The following is a 14,919-nucleotide window of genomic DNA, read 5'->3' as shown; positions in this document are numbered from 1 at the left end:
GTAGTAATAGTGACCTCCACAGTGGCCTTAGTAAAAATAGTGAGTCTCACGGTGGCCCTAATAGTGACTCCAACAGTGGCTCCAGTAGTAATAGTGTCCTGCAGTAGCCCCAGGAGCAATAGTGACCCCCACAGTGGACCTAGTAATAATAGTGTCCCCTACAGTGGCCTCAGTAGTAATAGTGACCCCAACAGTTGCCTCAGTGGTAATAGTGACCCCCCACACTGGCCTCAGATGCTAAAGGGACTCACACAGTGGCCCCAGTAGCAATAGTGAGCCTCACAGTAGACCCAGTAGTCATAGTGCCCCCACAGTGGCCCCAGTAGTAATAGCAACCCACACAGTAGCATTTCAGTAATAACATCTGCCACAGTGGTCTCATTAGCAATTGTGACCCCCACAGTTGCCACAGTAGTAATATTATCCCCCACAGTTGTTGCAGTAGTAATAATGACCCTCATGATAGCCTCAGTAGTGACAGTGTCCCCTACCGTAGACTCAGCAGCAATAGTGACACCCATAGTGGTTCCAGTAGTAAAAGTATCCCCCACAGTTGCCTAAGTAGTAATAGTGACCCTCACAGTGGCCTCAAAAGCAGTAGTGTCCCCACAGTGGCCCTAGTAGCAATAGTGACCCCTACAGTAGACCCAGTAGTAATAGTGTCCTCTACATTGGCCCCAGTAGTAATAGTGACCCCCGCAGTGGCCTCAAAAGCAAAAGCAACTCTCACAGTTGCCCCAGTAGTAATAGTGTCCCCCAGAGTGACTCTAGTAGCAATCGTGACCCCCATAGCAGACGCAGGTGCAATAGGGTCCACCACAGTGGCCCCCGTAGTAATAGTATCCCCCACAGTTGCCTCAATAATAATACTTACCTCCACAGTAGCCTCAGTAGTAATAGTGACCCCCTATATCAGCCCCAGCAGTAATAGTGTCCCTAATATTGACCCCAGTAGTAATAATGTTCCCCACAGTGGCCCTAGTAGCAATAGTGACCCCCCACAGTAGACTCAGTAGCAAGTGTCCCCAACAGTGGCCACAGTACTAATGGTGACCCCCACAGTTGTCGCAGTACTAACATTGACCCCCTCATTAGACTCAATAGTAATAGTGTCCCTTCACAGTAGTATCAGTAGCAATAGTGACACCCACAGTGGCCCCAGTAGTAATAGTATCCCCTACAGTTGCATCAGTTGTAAGAATGGCCCGCACATTGGCCTCAAAAGCAAAAGTGTCCCCCACAGTAGCCTCAGTAGCAATAATGACACCCACAGTGGCCCCAGTAGTAATAGTATCCCCCACAGTTGCATCAGTTGTAAGAATGACCCGCACAGTGGCCTCAAAAGCAAAAGTGTCCCCCACAGTAGCCTCAGTAGCAATAATGACACCCACAGTGGCCCCAGTAGTAATAGTATCCCCAACAGTTCCCTTAGTAGTAATAGTGACCCCCACAGTGGCCTCAAAAGCAATAGTAACTCTCACAGTGGCCCCAGTAGCAATAGTGACCCGAAAGTAGACACAGTAGCAAGTGTCCCCCACAGTGGCCCCAGTAGCAATCGTGACCCACACAGTAGACCCAGTAGTAATAGTATCCCCCAGAGTTGCCTCAATAGTAATAGTGACCCACACAATAGCCTCAGTAGTAATAGTGACCCCACATATCAGCCCCAGTAGTAATAGTATCCCCTATATCAACCCCAGAAGTAATAGTGACCCCTACAGTGGCCTCATTAGCAAAAGTGTCCCCTACAGTGGCCTCAGTAGTAATAGTGACCCCCACAGTAGCCTAAATAGTAGTAGTGACCTCCTATAATGGCTCTAGTAATAATAGTGTCCCTTATATCGACTGCAGTAGTAATAGTGACTCCCCACAGTTGCCTCAGCAATAGTGACTCCCACAGTGGCCTCAGTAATATTAGTGACTCCATATATCGACCCCAGTAGTAACAGTGACCCCCAAAGTGGCCATAGTAGCAATAGTGTCCCCCACAGTTGCATCAGTAGTAATAGTGACCCCCCCCCCCCATAGTAGCCTCAGCAATAGTGACTCCCACAGTGGCCCTCAGTAGTAATAGTGACCTCCACAGTGGCCTCAGTAGTAATAGTTACCTCCACAGTAGCCTCAGTAGTAATAATGACCCCCTATACCAATCCCAGTAGTAATAGTGAGCCTCACAGTGGCCTCAGTTGCAATAGTGGCTCCCACGGTGGCCCCAGTAGTATTAGGGACCCCCACAGTGGCTCCAGTAGTATTAGGGACCCCCACAGTGGCCCCAGTAGTAATAGTGTCCCCCACAGTAGCCTCAGTAGAAATAGTGACACCCACAGTAGCCTCAGTAGTAATAGTGACCCCCTATATTGACCATAGTAGTAATAGTGCCCCCTATATTGACCGTAGTAGTAATAGTGACCTCCACAGTGGCCTTAGTAAAAATAGTGAGTCTCACGGTGGCCCTAATAGTGACTCCAACAGTGGCTCCAGTAGTAATAGTGTCCTGCAGTAGCCCCAGTAGCAATAGTGACCCCCACAGTGGACCTAGTAATAATAGTGTCCCCTACAGTGGCCTCAGTAGTAATAGTGACCCCAACAGTTGCCTCAGTGGTAATAGTGACCCTCCACACTGGCCTCAGATGCAAAAGGGACTCACACAGTGGCCCCAGTAGCAATAGTGAGCCTCACAGTAGACCCAGTAGTCATAGTGCCCCCACAGTGGCCCCAGTAGTAATAGCAACCCACACAGTAGCGTTTCAGTAATAATATCTGCCACAGTGGTCTCATTAGCAATTGTGACCCCCACAGTTGCCACAGTAGTAATATTATCCCCCACAGTTGTTGCAGTAGTAATAATGACCCTCATGATAGCCTCAAAAGCAGTAGTGTCCCCACAGTGGCCCTAGTAGCAATAGTGACCCCTACAGTAGACCCAGTAGTAATAGTGTCCTCTACATTGGCCCCAGTAGTAATAGTGATCCCCACAGTGGCCTCAAAAGCAAAAGCAACTCTCACAGTTGCCCCAGTAGTAATAGTGTCCCCCAGAGTGACTCTAGTAGCAATCGTGTACCCCATGGCAGATGCAGGTGTAATAGGGTCCACCACAGTGGCCCCAGTAGTAATAGTATCCCCCACAGTTGCCTCAATAATAATACTTACCTCCACAGTAGCCTCAGTAGTAATAGTGACCCCCTATATCAGCCCCAGTAGTAATAGTGTCCCTAATATTGACCCCAGTAGTAATAATGTTCCCCACAATGGCCCTAGTAGAAATAGTGACCCCCCACAGTACACTCAGTAGCAAGTGTCCCCAACAGTGGCCCCAGTACTAATGGTGACCCCCACAGTAGACGCAGTAGTAATAGTGACCCCCACAGTGGCCTCAAAAGCAATAGTGACTCTTACAGTGGACCCAGTAGTAATAGTGTCCCCCGAAGTGACCCTAGAAGCAATAGTGATGCCCACAGTAGACCAAGGTGTAGTAGAGTCCACTACAGTGGCCTCAACAGCAATAGTGATCCCCACATTGGCCCCAGTAATAATAATATGCCCACAGTTGCCTCAGCCTTAATAGTGACCCCATATATTGGCCTCAGTAGTAATAGTGTGCACTATATCGACCCCAGAAGTAATCGTGACCCCCACAGTGGCGTCAGTAGCAATAGTGTCCCCCACAGTGGCCTCAGTAGTAATAGTGACCCCCACAGTAGCCACGGTAGTAATAGTGACCTCCTATATCAGCCCCAGTAGTAATAGTGTCCCCTATATCAACCTCAGTAATAATAGTGACCCCCACAGTGGCCTCAGCAATAGTGACTCCTACAGTGATCCCAGTAGTAATAGTGTCTCTTACAGTGGCTTAGTAGTAATAGTGATCCACACATTAGCCCCAGTAATAACCTCCTCAGTAGCAATATTAACCCGAAAGTAGCCACAGTTATAAAAATAACCCCCTAAGTAGTATTAACCCCATGTTAGCATCAGTAGTAATATGAACCCCTTGCAGTATCCCCAGTCAGAGGCGTAACTTGAAGCTTCCGGGCCCCAATGCAAAACCTGTAACAGGGCCCCAACTATAATGGTTTAATAATAGTACTGGGCTCCCTATATGGAGAAGAGAGGCCCTTTGGGCCCCCTAAGGCTCCTGGGCCCGGGTGCAACCGCATCCCCTGCACCCCCTATAGTTACACCCCTGGCCCCAGTAATAGTAGTAACACCACAGTACATTGTTACGCCTGTCAGCTCATAGTTTATTTTGCCAGCACACCTCGTTCTGTCCAGACAAGCCAGGGTTAACATCTCCCGTGCCTCCTAGTCAGGTTAATTATCCTGCTATGTGTCTGAGGAGTGTGCTGGTGATTGACAGGTCTATTTACCTATCGGCTCCTCCCGCCTTCCTATAAGATTCAGCTCATGCTGCCTGGAAGTTGCCAATTATTGTTCTGTTGTTCTAATTTTCTTGTCTGTTGGACCTTGCTATTGTCTGCTTTACTTTCTGTTATCTGCCAGGCCTGTCTGCTAGACCTTGCTTTTATTTTCAGTTTTCAGTGTCTGCTGTGTAGTTCAGCTACTCTGATCTGCTGGTAATCTGGCCCTGGTACTTTGTGTCCTTCCCTCAGTCTGCTTGCTAGTCTGCCTCGTTTTGGTATCCTGCTTCCGTCAGCTTGTCCGCTAGACCTCACTGTTATCAGCCACTGTTTTCCAGTCCACCTCTGTTTGTATCTTGCTTCTGTCAGTTTGTCTGCTAAGCCTCGCTGTTATCAGCCACACCTTACCATCTGCCTTTCCTGTCGGTGCTAGTGGGTAGTAGTCTCTTGCATAGGTACTGCGGTCCCTGTCTGTCCCCCCTAGTAAGCGTAGGGTTACAGTTGGCGGCCTGGACGAGTTCACCATCAGGGATATCTCCAGGAAGGGACAGTGGCGTGGGTGTAGATCAGGGAGCCCCGCGCCTTGCATACCTAAGCACCCCACTAGTACCGTAACATACATTGAGTAATAGTAACCCCCTCAGCAACCCAAGTAATAATATTACCCCTTCCAGTAACCCCAGTAATTAACTCCCTCAGTAGTAATATTATTTCCCACTGTAGCCCCAGTATTAATAGTACTCACCCAACCCATATACTTACCTCCTCCTTACAGTCAGCGCCGCTTCTTCTCTTCGAGAAGTAACAGCCGCCTCCCACTGTGGGATAGCGTTGGCTCAGCTTCTGAACCACCGCCATGCACAGGACTTAATTTATGTCCTGTTCCGTTAAGTATATGACAGCTAGGACATAAACTTACGTACTCTAGAGTTAAGAGGTTAAAGGGCCATTCCAGTGATTTTTTCCCCCATTCATTATATAGCTGTCCCTCCAGTATATAAAAGTGAGCTAGTTGATCAGATTTTTCCAAGGGTCAAACCAGGACAAAGGGGTGTGGTCAGGGGGTGGGGCTTATCCGATGTATGATTCTCATCACGTGTTACAAAACGTACAGGGCCCCCACAGTAGCCCCAGTAGTAATAGCGACCCCCACAGTGGCCTCAAAATCAATAGTGACTCCCAAAGTGGCCCCAGTAGATAAAGTGTCCCCCACTGGCCCCAGTAGTAATAGTGACCCCCACAGCAGACTCAGTAGTAATAGTGACGCCAAAATCAATAGTAACTCCCACAGTGGCCCCAGTGGATAAAGTGTCCCCCACTGGCCCCAGTAAAAATAGTGACCCCACAGTAGACCCAGTAGTAATAGCGACTCCCACAATGGCCCCAGTAGTAATGGTGTCCCCTATATCGGCCCAAGCAGTAATAGCGACCAACACAGTAGCCGTAGCAGTTATAGTGTCCCCCCACAGTGGCCTCAGTAGTAATAGTGACCCCCACAGTTGCCGCAGTAGTAATATTATCCCCACAGTTGTCACAGTAGTAATCGTGACCCCCACAGTATCCTCAGTAGCAATAGTGACACCCATAGTGGCCCCAATAGTAATAGTATCCCCCACAGTGGCCTCAAATGCAATACTGTCCCCACAGTAGCCTCAGTAGTAACAGTGACACCCATAGTGGTGCCAATAGTAATAGTACCCCCACAGTTGCCTAAGTAGTAATAATGTGCCCCACAGTGGCCTCCAAAGCAGTAGTGACTCCCACAGTGGCCATAGTAGTAGTAGTGTCCCCCACAGTGGCCCTAGTAGCAAGTGACCCCCACAGTGGCCCTCAGTAGTAATAGTGACCCCCACAGTAGAACCAGTGGTAATAGTGACCCCCACACTTGCCTCAGTAGTAATAGTGACCCCCTATACCGATCCCAGTAGTAATAGTGAGCCTCACAGTGGCCTCAGTAGCAATAGTGGCTCCCACGGTGGCCCCAGTAGTATTAGGGACCCCCACAATGGCCCCAGTGGTAATAGCATCCCCCACACTTGCCTCAGTAGTAATAGTTACCTCCACAGTAGCCTCAGTAGTAATAATGACCCCCTATACCGATCCCAGTAGTAATAATGACCCCCACAGTGGCCTCAGTAGCAATAGTGGCTCCCACGGTGGCCCCAGTAGTATTAGGGACCCCCACAGTGGCCCCACTGGTAATAGTGTCCCCCACAGTTGCCTCAGTAGAAATAGTGACACGCACAGTAGCCTCAGTAGTAATAGTGACCCCCTATATTGACCATAGTAGTAATAGTGCCCCCTATATTGACCATAGTAGTAATAGTGACCTCCACAGTGGCCTTAGTAAAAATAGTGAGTCTCACGGTGGCCTTAGTAGAAATAGTGTCCACCTTAGTGTCATCAGTAGTAATAGTGTCCCCTATATCGGCCCCGGTAGTAATGTCTCTGATATTGGCCCTAATAGTAATAATGTCTCCCACAGTGGCCCTAATAGCAATAGTGATCCCCACAGTATACCCAGTAGTAATAATGACCCCCCCACAGTGGCCTCAAAAGCAATAGTGACTCCCACAGTGGCCCCACTAGTAATAGTGACCCCCACAGTGACCTGAGTAGCAATAGTGATTCCCACAGTAGACCCATGTGTAATAGAGTCCACCACAGTGGCCTCAGAAGCAATATTAACCCCCACAGTGGCCCCAGTAGTAATAGTATCGTGCACAGTTGCCTAAGTAGTAATAGTTACCTCTACAGTAGCCTCAGTAGTAATAGCGAACCCCTATATCGGTCCCAGTAGTTATAGTCCCCCCAACGCATATACTTACCTCCTCCTTGCAGTCAGCGCAGCTCCTCCTCTTCTTGGCGCTGATCCCGGGTACACACTGACAGCAGTGCAAGTGCCCGGAACATTTTTTCCCTTGTCCTCTCCTGCGGAATGAAGGACAGGACTTAGGGGAGGAGGATCCCGAATGCTCACGTTTACATCAGAACATGCGCCGTGATCAGCGCTGCCAGCGGCACAACTATGAAGGGCTCTGCATGCCACCTCTAGTACGCGTGACCTACCCACTGACCTAGGTGTGTGTGAAGACTTATAAGACGATCGATACTCTTTTGGAAATATGCAAAAAGGGAACATGGAACAATACCTCTGCAGCACCACCTATTGGAAGACAACATTCATGCAAGTCATTGTTATAAAGACTTACATAAAGAGTCAGACAATGCCTTGCAGGAATGCTGGTCTCCTCACTGACCTTCTAGGTTATAACTTATAACCTTAAGGAGAAACGATACACTTTCTGAGGGTGCCTTCCCACTTGCAAACGCGATATTGCTGCATTTTTTTAACGCGAATGTCAATGGGACTTTGTAATGTTAAAAATGCATCGCACAAAAATCGCAAGTTTATGCTTTGTGATTTTTGTGCAATGCCTTAACATTAGAAAGTCCCGTTGACATGCACGTTAAGAAAGCGCAGCGATATCGCGATCGCAAGTGTGATGGCACCCTGACCGCCATTCCTATATAAAACACTGACTGGGGAGTGTTTAAATCCACCGAGAAGTGAGCGAGCCAAAGATGATCATTGTGCTGGCTGAAACTGAACAATGAACGATAGGTTAGTCGTTGGCTCGCATTTAAACTGAGCGATTTGTTCACTTTCATTAGGCCTCCTTCACATGGGCGACAAAGTCGCGCGATTTTGTAGCACTGCTACGATGCTACAAATCGCATGTATGAGAAGCCCATGCTTTCCTATGGGTTCCTTCACACATGAGATGTTTTGTAGCATGCTACAAAACGACACACAAACCTCACAGGTCCGGCGATATGCCCGCGACACGCTAGGTTTTGTAGCCCATGTTTCTCTATGGAGCCTTCCTCTCTGTTGCATCGCATCGCACGAAAACGCGGTTTGCATGCGATGCGGTGCGACTTTGACAGTAGCAGATGCTACAAAGTCGCGTGACTTTGTAGCGTCACTTGCGACTTTGTAGCGCTACAAAATCGCGGTATTGCTGCGAGAAAATCGCAGCCATATCATACAGTGCAGCGATGCGATATCGCTGCGATTTTCTCGCAGCGATGCGGTGTCGCCCGTGTGAAGGAGGCCTTAGGCTTAACAATTGTTTGAACGATAATTGTTGCGTCTTAACGCACCTTTAAGCGTACAAGGAGAGCGGTGTGCAATGCATATTCTAACATTTCCTCCCTTATGAAACAAAACTGCTCATATTCCTTATTAATAGATTTTATTACTCTTTTGTATTGTTATAAAACACCTAGAAAAAAATTAAAGAAAGAAACCCCAATACATTTAGGTCAGTTTCACGCGACCAAGAAACTCACATGAGATTTGTGCGTTGCACACAAATCCCGCATGAATATGATCCCTATTCTTTGGAGTCATACGCATAAGCAATGTAAAACGCGCTGCATGTTCTATCTTTTCACGTTCCTTGGAACGCATTGCCATTGTTTCCAGTTGGACAGTAAACCACAGTGCACTTGTCGATCCTCCGACACGGCTGAAAGCTGCGCCGGAGGATCGCTACTTTACTGAAGTGATTTGAGGCATTTTTGCCGTGGATATCGCGTTCGCCCCTGTGTATAGGTAGCCTCACTGATTAGCTATAAAATTAATTAAAATGAAAAGTCCACTGGAGCTCTGTTTAATAAATCTATCTAGTTCACCACAGAGGGCTCTGTTACTTCCTAGTACATCCTACGGACCTCACCAGTCCACACACCTACACATGTCCATCCCTAGGCAGTCACATTTGGCACTATACGGGTCACCCTGAGCGCAGGAGTCATCCTCTTTTTCTCTTTACTTAACCCCTTAGTGACCAAGCCTGTTTGCGTCTTAATGACCAGGCCAAATTTTGCAAATCTGACATGTGTCACTTTAACATGGAAAAACACCAGAAAGGTTTTGCATATCCAAGCGATTCTGACATTGTTTTTTCGCCACATGTTGTACTTCATTTAGGCGGAAAAAAAAGACCGATAGAATTTGTGTTTATTTATTAAAAGCGCCAAAATTGGGAACATTTTGAAAAAATCATCATTTTTTCACATTTCCAACTGCAATATCTCAAATAATCTGCAAACATTATCCAGAAATTTTTGCTGAGATATATATTTCCACCCGTTTACTTTATTTTGAGCACACATTGGAAAAACTTTTGTTTTTTTTAACCATTTAGGAGACGTATAAATTTAACATTACTTTTCAGCATTTTGAGGAACACTTTGTTTTCCTACACAAAGCCAAGATTGGAAAGGCTCATAGGAGTCAAAATGATAGATACCCCCACAAGTGACCCCATTTTAAAAACTACACCCCTTAACATATTCACTGAGGGATGTCATGAGTATCTTAACCCCACAGTTTTTTCTCACGAGTCAATGCAATTTAGAAGGGAAAAACAAAAATTTCATATTTTTGCAAATATGTTATTTTAAAGACAGGACTAAGGATGAGCGAGTATACTCGCTAAGGCACTACTCGTCCGAGTAATGTGCCTTAGACGAGTATCTGCCTGCTCGTCCATAAAGATTCGGGGACCGCTGCGGCTGACAGGTGAGTCGCGGCGGGGAGCAGGGGAGAGCGGGCGGGAGAGAGAGATCTCCCCTTCGTTCCTCCCCGCTCTCCCCCGCAGCTCCCCGCTCCGCGGCGGCCCCTGAATCTTTAAGGATGAGCAGGGAGATACTCGTCTAAGGCACATTACTCGGACGAGTAGTGCCTTAGCGAGTATACTCGCTCATCCTTAGACAGGACGTTTTTCCATAGTACACATGAAAATGAGGATTTGCACCCCAGAATGGATACCCCGGTTTGTCCCGTGCTCAGAAACATACCCATTGTGGCCCTAGTATTACGTTTGTATGCACAATGGGGCCCAAAATGAAAGGAGCAACCGGTGGCTTTCGGAACAGAAATTTTGCTTGAAGGAGATTTAGGCCCTATTGCACACTTGTAGAGCCATTGAGTGACCAAAACAATGGAGAACCCCCACAAGTGACCCCATTTTGAAAAGTAGACCCCTTAACAAATTTATCTAGGGGTACGATGACTTTTTTGACTTCACAGTTTTTGAATGAATCTAAGCGAAGCAGAAGGAAAAAAATTACGATTTTCATTTTTTTGATAATTCTGTCATTTTAAAAGCAGTTTTTTTTGTACAGCACATATATGAATGAAGACATTCACCCCAAAATGGGTACCCCTGTTTGTCCTGTGCTCAGAAACATACCCATTGTGGCCCTAGTATTACGTCTGTATGCACAATGGGGCCCAAAATGAAAGGAGCAACCGGTGGCTTTCGGAACAGAAATTTTGCTTGAAGGAGATTTAGTCCCTATTGCACACTTGTAGAGCCCTTGAGTGACCAAAACGATGGAGAACCCGCACAAGTGACCCCATTTTGAAAAGTACACCCCTTAACGAATTTATCTAGGGGTACGATGATTTTTTTGACTTCACAAATTTTGAATGAATCTAAGCCAAGCAGAAGGAAAAAATTATGATTTTCATTTTTTTTGGCAATTGTGTCAATTTAAAAACAGGTTTTTTTTGTACAGTGTACATAGGAATGAAGACGTTCACCCCAAAAATGGATACCCCTGTTTGTCCCGTGTTCAGAAATATACCCATTGTGGCCCTAATCTACTTAAAGGAAACATAGCTAGGCCTATAATGGAAGGAGCACCTGTTGGATTTCAGGGTACAACTGAATAAATTCCAGGCCCATTGCCCACTTGTAGAGACATTGAGCGGCCAAAACATTAGAGAACCCCCACAAATGACCCCATTTTGAAAACTAGACCCCTTAACGAATTTATCTAGGGGTGTACTGCGTATTTTGACCCCACGGTATTTGAATGAATTTAAGCAAAGCAGAAGGAAAAAATTACGATTTTCATTTTTTTGGCAATTTTGTCAATTTAAAAATTGGGTTTTTTTTGTACAGTGTACATAGGAATGAAGATGTCACCCCAAAATGGATACCCCCATTTGTCCCGTATTCAGAAACATACCCATTGTGGCCCTATTCTACTTACAGGACACATGGCTAGGCCCATAATGGAGGGAATGCCCGCTGGATTTCAGGGTACAACTGAATAAATTCAAGGCTCCATTGCCCACTTATACGGAAAAAAATTGACTTCCTAAAAATAATCCCCCCCGCCATCCCCATTTTTTTTGGCATTCCCTAAATATTAGATAAAAGTAATAATATAAACTGCGTTTTATGTCCGAAGACAGGGGTAATTACAGTGGCTGGTTGGGATGGGCAAATGGGGCAAGAAAACCGGGTATCCCCCCTTCTCTCTCGCTTGGGGATATTTCGTGACCTCAGCGGCAGGGATGGGGGTGTAAAAAGTGGCGCTCTGTGAAGCTTCGTAAGCTTGCTGTGGTGTGGCGGTCTCACACAGAAGGCGCTCAACAAGCTGCTCCTGGAACTGCAGGTAGTCGAGCGTTCCCGGGGCTTCTTGTAAATTACGGATTACAGGTAGCGATCTGAATAACGCCGGGCTCTCACGGCCGTATGCAGAATCCGCTTGCGGAGGCCCGCAGCGGATCCCAGCTGTGAGCCCGGACGTGACCCTGCGTATGGCTGCGTAATGTACTGCGCATAACTGCCTACTCACACAGGCGGTCATGCGCAGTACACCGTTTTTTGTTTATATTTCCCGTGCTGTTGCTTAGAGATGACCCGGGTACCCGCAGCCCGTACACAATGTATTTACACATGGGCTGCGAGTATATCCGCGGTCATAGAGCACAATGGGCTCTAGGTCACGGATATCCGCGGTAAAATATAGCATGCAGTGTTCTGTTTCTGCGAGTGGATTACGTAATTCCAACCCGCTAATTGGGGGGAATTGTGTAATCCAATGCATGTGATTGATCCGTGGATTACCGCTGATCAAGCGCATGCAGAACCCAGAATTCCTCTCCAGTCATGCGTGACCGGCCTAATGTTATATCGCTAATTTATCACATGACCGGGGACCGCTCAACGAGGCCTCCGATCACTGCTGCAAGCACTCAGCGACCAACGCAAGGAGATTTAAAATTTCCTGGGCTCCCCGGCTCCTGTGAATGTGTCCGGCATTTTGCCGGCGGGTGCATACCCAGTAGCCGGCAGGATCCATGGAGGATAATCGCATCTGGATTCAAATGCGGAAGCCTCTGAGAAGATGTTTCATCTCCTCTCACCGATCGCATTGGTGAGGGAAGATGAAACTTCCACTTTTTTAAGAACTTTTACGTGATCGCCATTATGCATTGGATAACGGCGATCACGTGATCAGTAACCGCATACCGCAGCTCCCCGTGACATCTCCAGGCTCTTGGCTACGTTTGGTAGCCAGGAGCAGGGAGATTTTAAATTTCTTGGGCAATCTTTCACTTTTGCGCATGCATCCGCCATCATGCTGACGGGCGCATGCGCCGAAGCTGTGGTAAGGTCCGCGGATCAACATCCCACCAGGGAACAAATCCGGGGATCTTGGGTACGTAATTTCATCCCCCCTTACAGATACGATCCGTAAGCGGAGATGAAACTTTAACTTTATAAACTTTTAACTTTTTTTTAAAAACTTTTTAACGTTATATGATCACCGTTATACGATTGATAACGGTGATCATATGACTAGAAACCGCATACAGCGGTCCCCAGTCATATCTCCCTGCACTCGGCTATCTGTGACAGCCGGGTGCAGGGAGATTTTGAATTTGACGGACGGGCTCACCGGCCTTCTGCGCATGCGCGCCACATCGGCGTATGCGCAGAAGCCAGAGGAGGGTCCCGAGACTGACCGGAAGACATGGAGAAAGCAGGGTGAGTATTTTCACCTTCCCTCATGGATCCGATCCATGAGGGGAGGTGAAGCTTTTCTTTTTTTTACATCTTACTTCCCTTTTCCCCGATCGCCGTTATCCATTGGATAACGGCAATCGCGGTACCGGGGACCGCTCACCGCGGTCCCCGCTGACATCTCCTGCCTCCCGGCGACCTACAGGAGTCGGGAGCCAGGAGATTTTAAATTTCCCGGGCCGCCGGGGCATGCGGCTGACGTAATCCCCCCTGGCGCGCATGCGCAGAAGGCCGGCTTTAGGGCCTGGAGGACCAGGAGAGCGGGGAGCAGTGCGGCGGACTCGGGTGAGTAATTTCAGCTGCCCTGATAGATCCGATCCATCAGGGCAGCTGAATCTTTAACTTTTTAAAAACTTTTTTTTAACTTTAATGCCGATCGCATTGCCGGGGGGGAGGGGGGTCCCTGCAGCCTGGGATGACAGCTCCATGCTGTCGGCTACCTGCGGACACCGACAGCATGGAGCTGTCACGTCCAGAGCCCGAGGGGCTTTATTCTCTGCAGGACACATGTTTTTACGTCCTCAGAGAATAAAGCCCACTTGGGCAGGACGTAAAAACACTATGGGCTGGTCGTTAAGGGGTTAAAATTAAAACCTGTCACACGTGAAGTGTGAAGTGAAAAACATTTTCTTGTTATAATCTCACCTGTCAAGGGGTGGGATATATTAACCCCTTAAGGACATGACCTATTTGGGGTTTAGAGACGCAACGATTTTCTGGGGATTTTCGTTTCTGCTTTTCAAGAGACATAACTTTTTTTTATTTTTCCATCGACACGGCCAAATAAGGGCTTGTTTTTTGCATGGCGAACTGTAGTTTTTATTGGTATCTTTTTTGGGTGCATATAATATATTGTAAAACTTTTATAATGTTTTTTGAGAGCACGGAGAGAAAACATCAATTCTGCCATTCTTTTTTAATTCTCATCAAACAGCATAAATGACACAATATATATTTTTTGCGAAACAGTACGATTACAACAATACCGAAAACATAATTTTTTAATGTTTTCCACTTTGCATAATAAAACCCTTTTTTGGAATTGATGATTATTTTTGCATAATTGCATTCAAAGTCGCATAACTTTTTTATTTTTCCATGGACGGAGCTCTGTGAGGGCTTGTTTTTTTGCGTCACAAGCTGTAGTGCTTTATATACCATTTTGGGGTACATATGGCTTTTTTGATTGCTTTTATTTTGCTTTTTTGGAGGTAAAGGCCGCCTGCAGACAGGCGGAAATTCTGCGGCGGGATTTCTGCCGCTGGAAGCCTGCATAGGATTGCGTTAACAAACGCAATCCTATGCAGACGGCCGCAGTTAGGCTTTGTGAAATCTCGCGTGGCAAACAAACCGCAGCATGTTCTATTTCTGCGAGCCCCGCACAGAAACGTCACTCACCCGCTGCTGGCTCCGGTCTGCGCATGCGCCAGCTGCCGGTACATGAAAGATCCGGAGCTGCGGGGCATGGGTGAGTATGCGCTGCTCTCTGCAGGCGCTCGGGTCGGGTCCCGCGGCGAGAATTCTCGCTGCCGGATCTGATCCGTCCGTCTGCAGGCGACCAAAATAAATAAAATAAGCATTTTGCCTCCATTTTTTTTTACCATTTTTTGCTGTGCAGGATAATTAGTGTGCTCAAATTGGTGCTCAAACAGGTCATTAAAGAC

The sequence above is a fragment of the Eleutherodactylus coqui genome, chromosome 4 (assembly GCF_035609145.1).
Source record: "Eleutherodactylus coqui strain aEleCoq1 chromosome 4, aEleCoq1.hap1, whole genome shotgun sequence".
In the NCBI taxonomy this organism is placed as follows: domain Eukaryota; kingdom Metazoa; phylum Chordata; class Amphibia; order Anura; family Eleutherodactylidae; genus Eleutherodactylus; species Eleutherodactylus coqui.
This window is presented reverse-complemented; position numbering follows the sequence as displayed.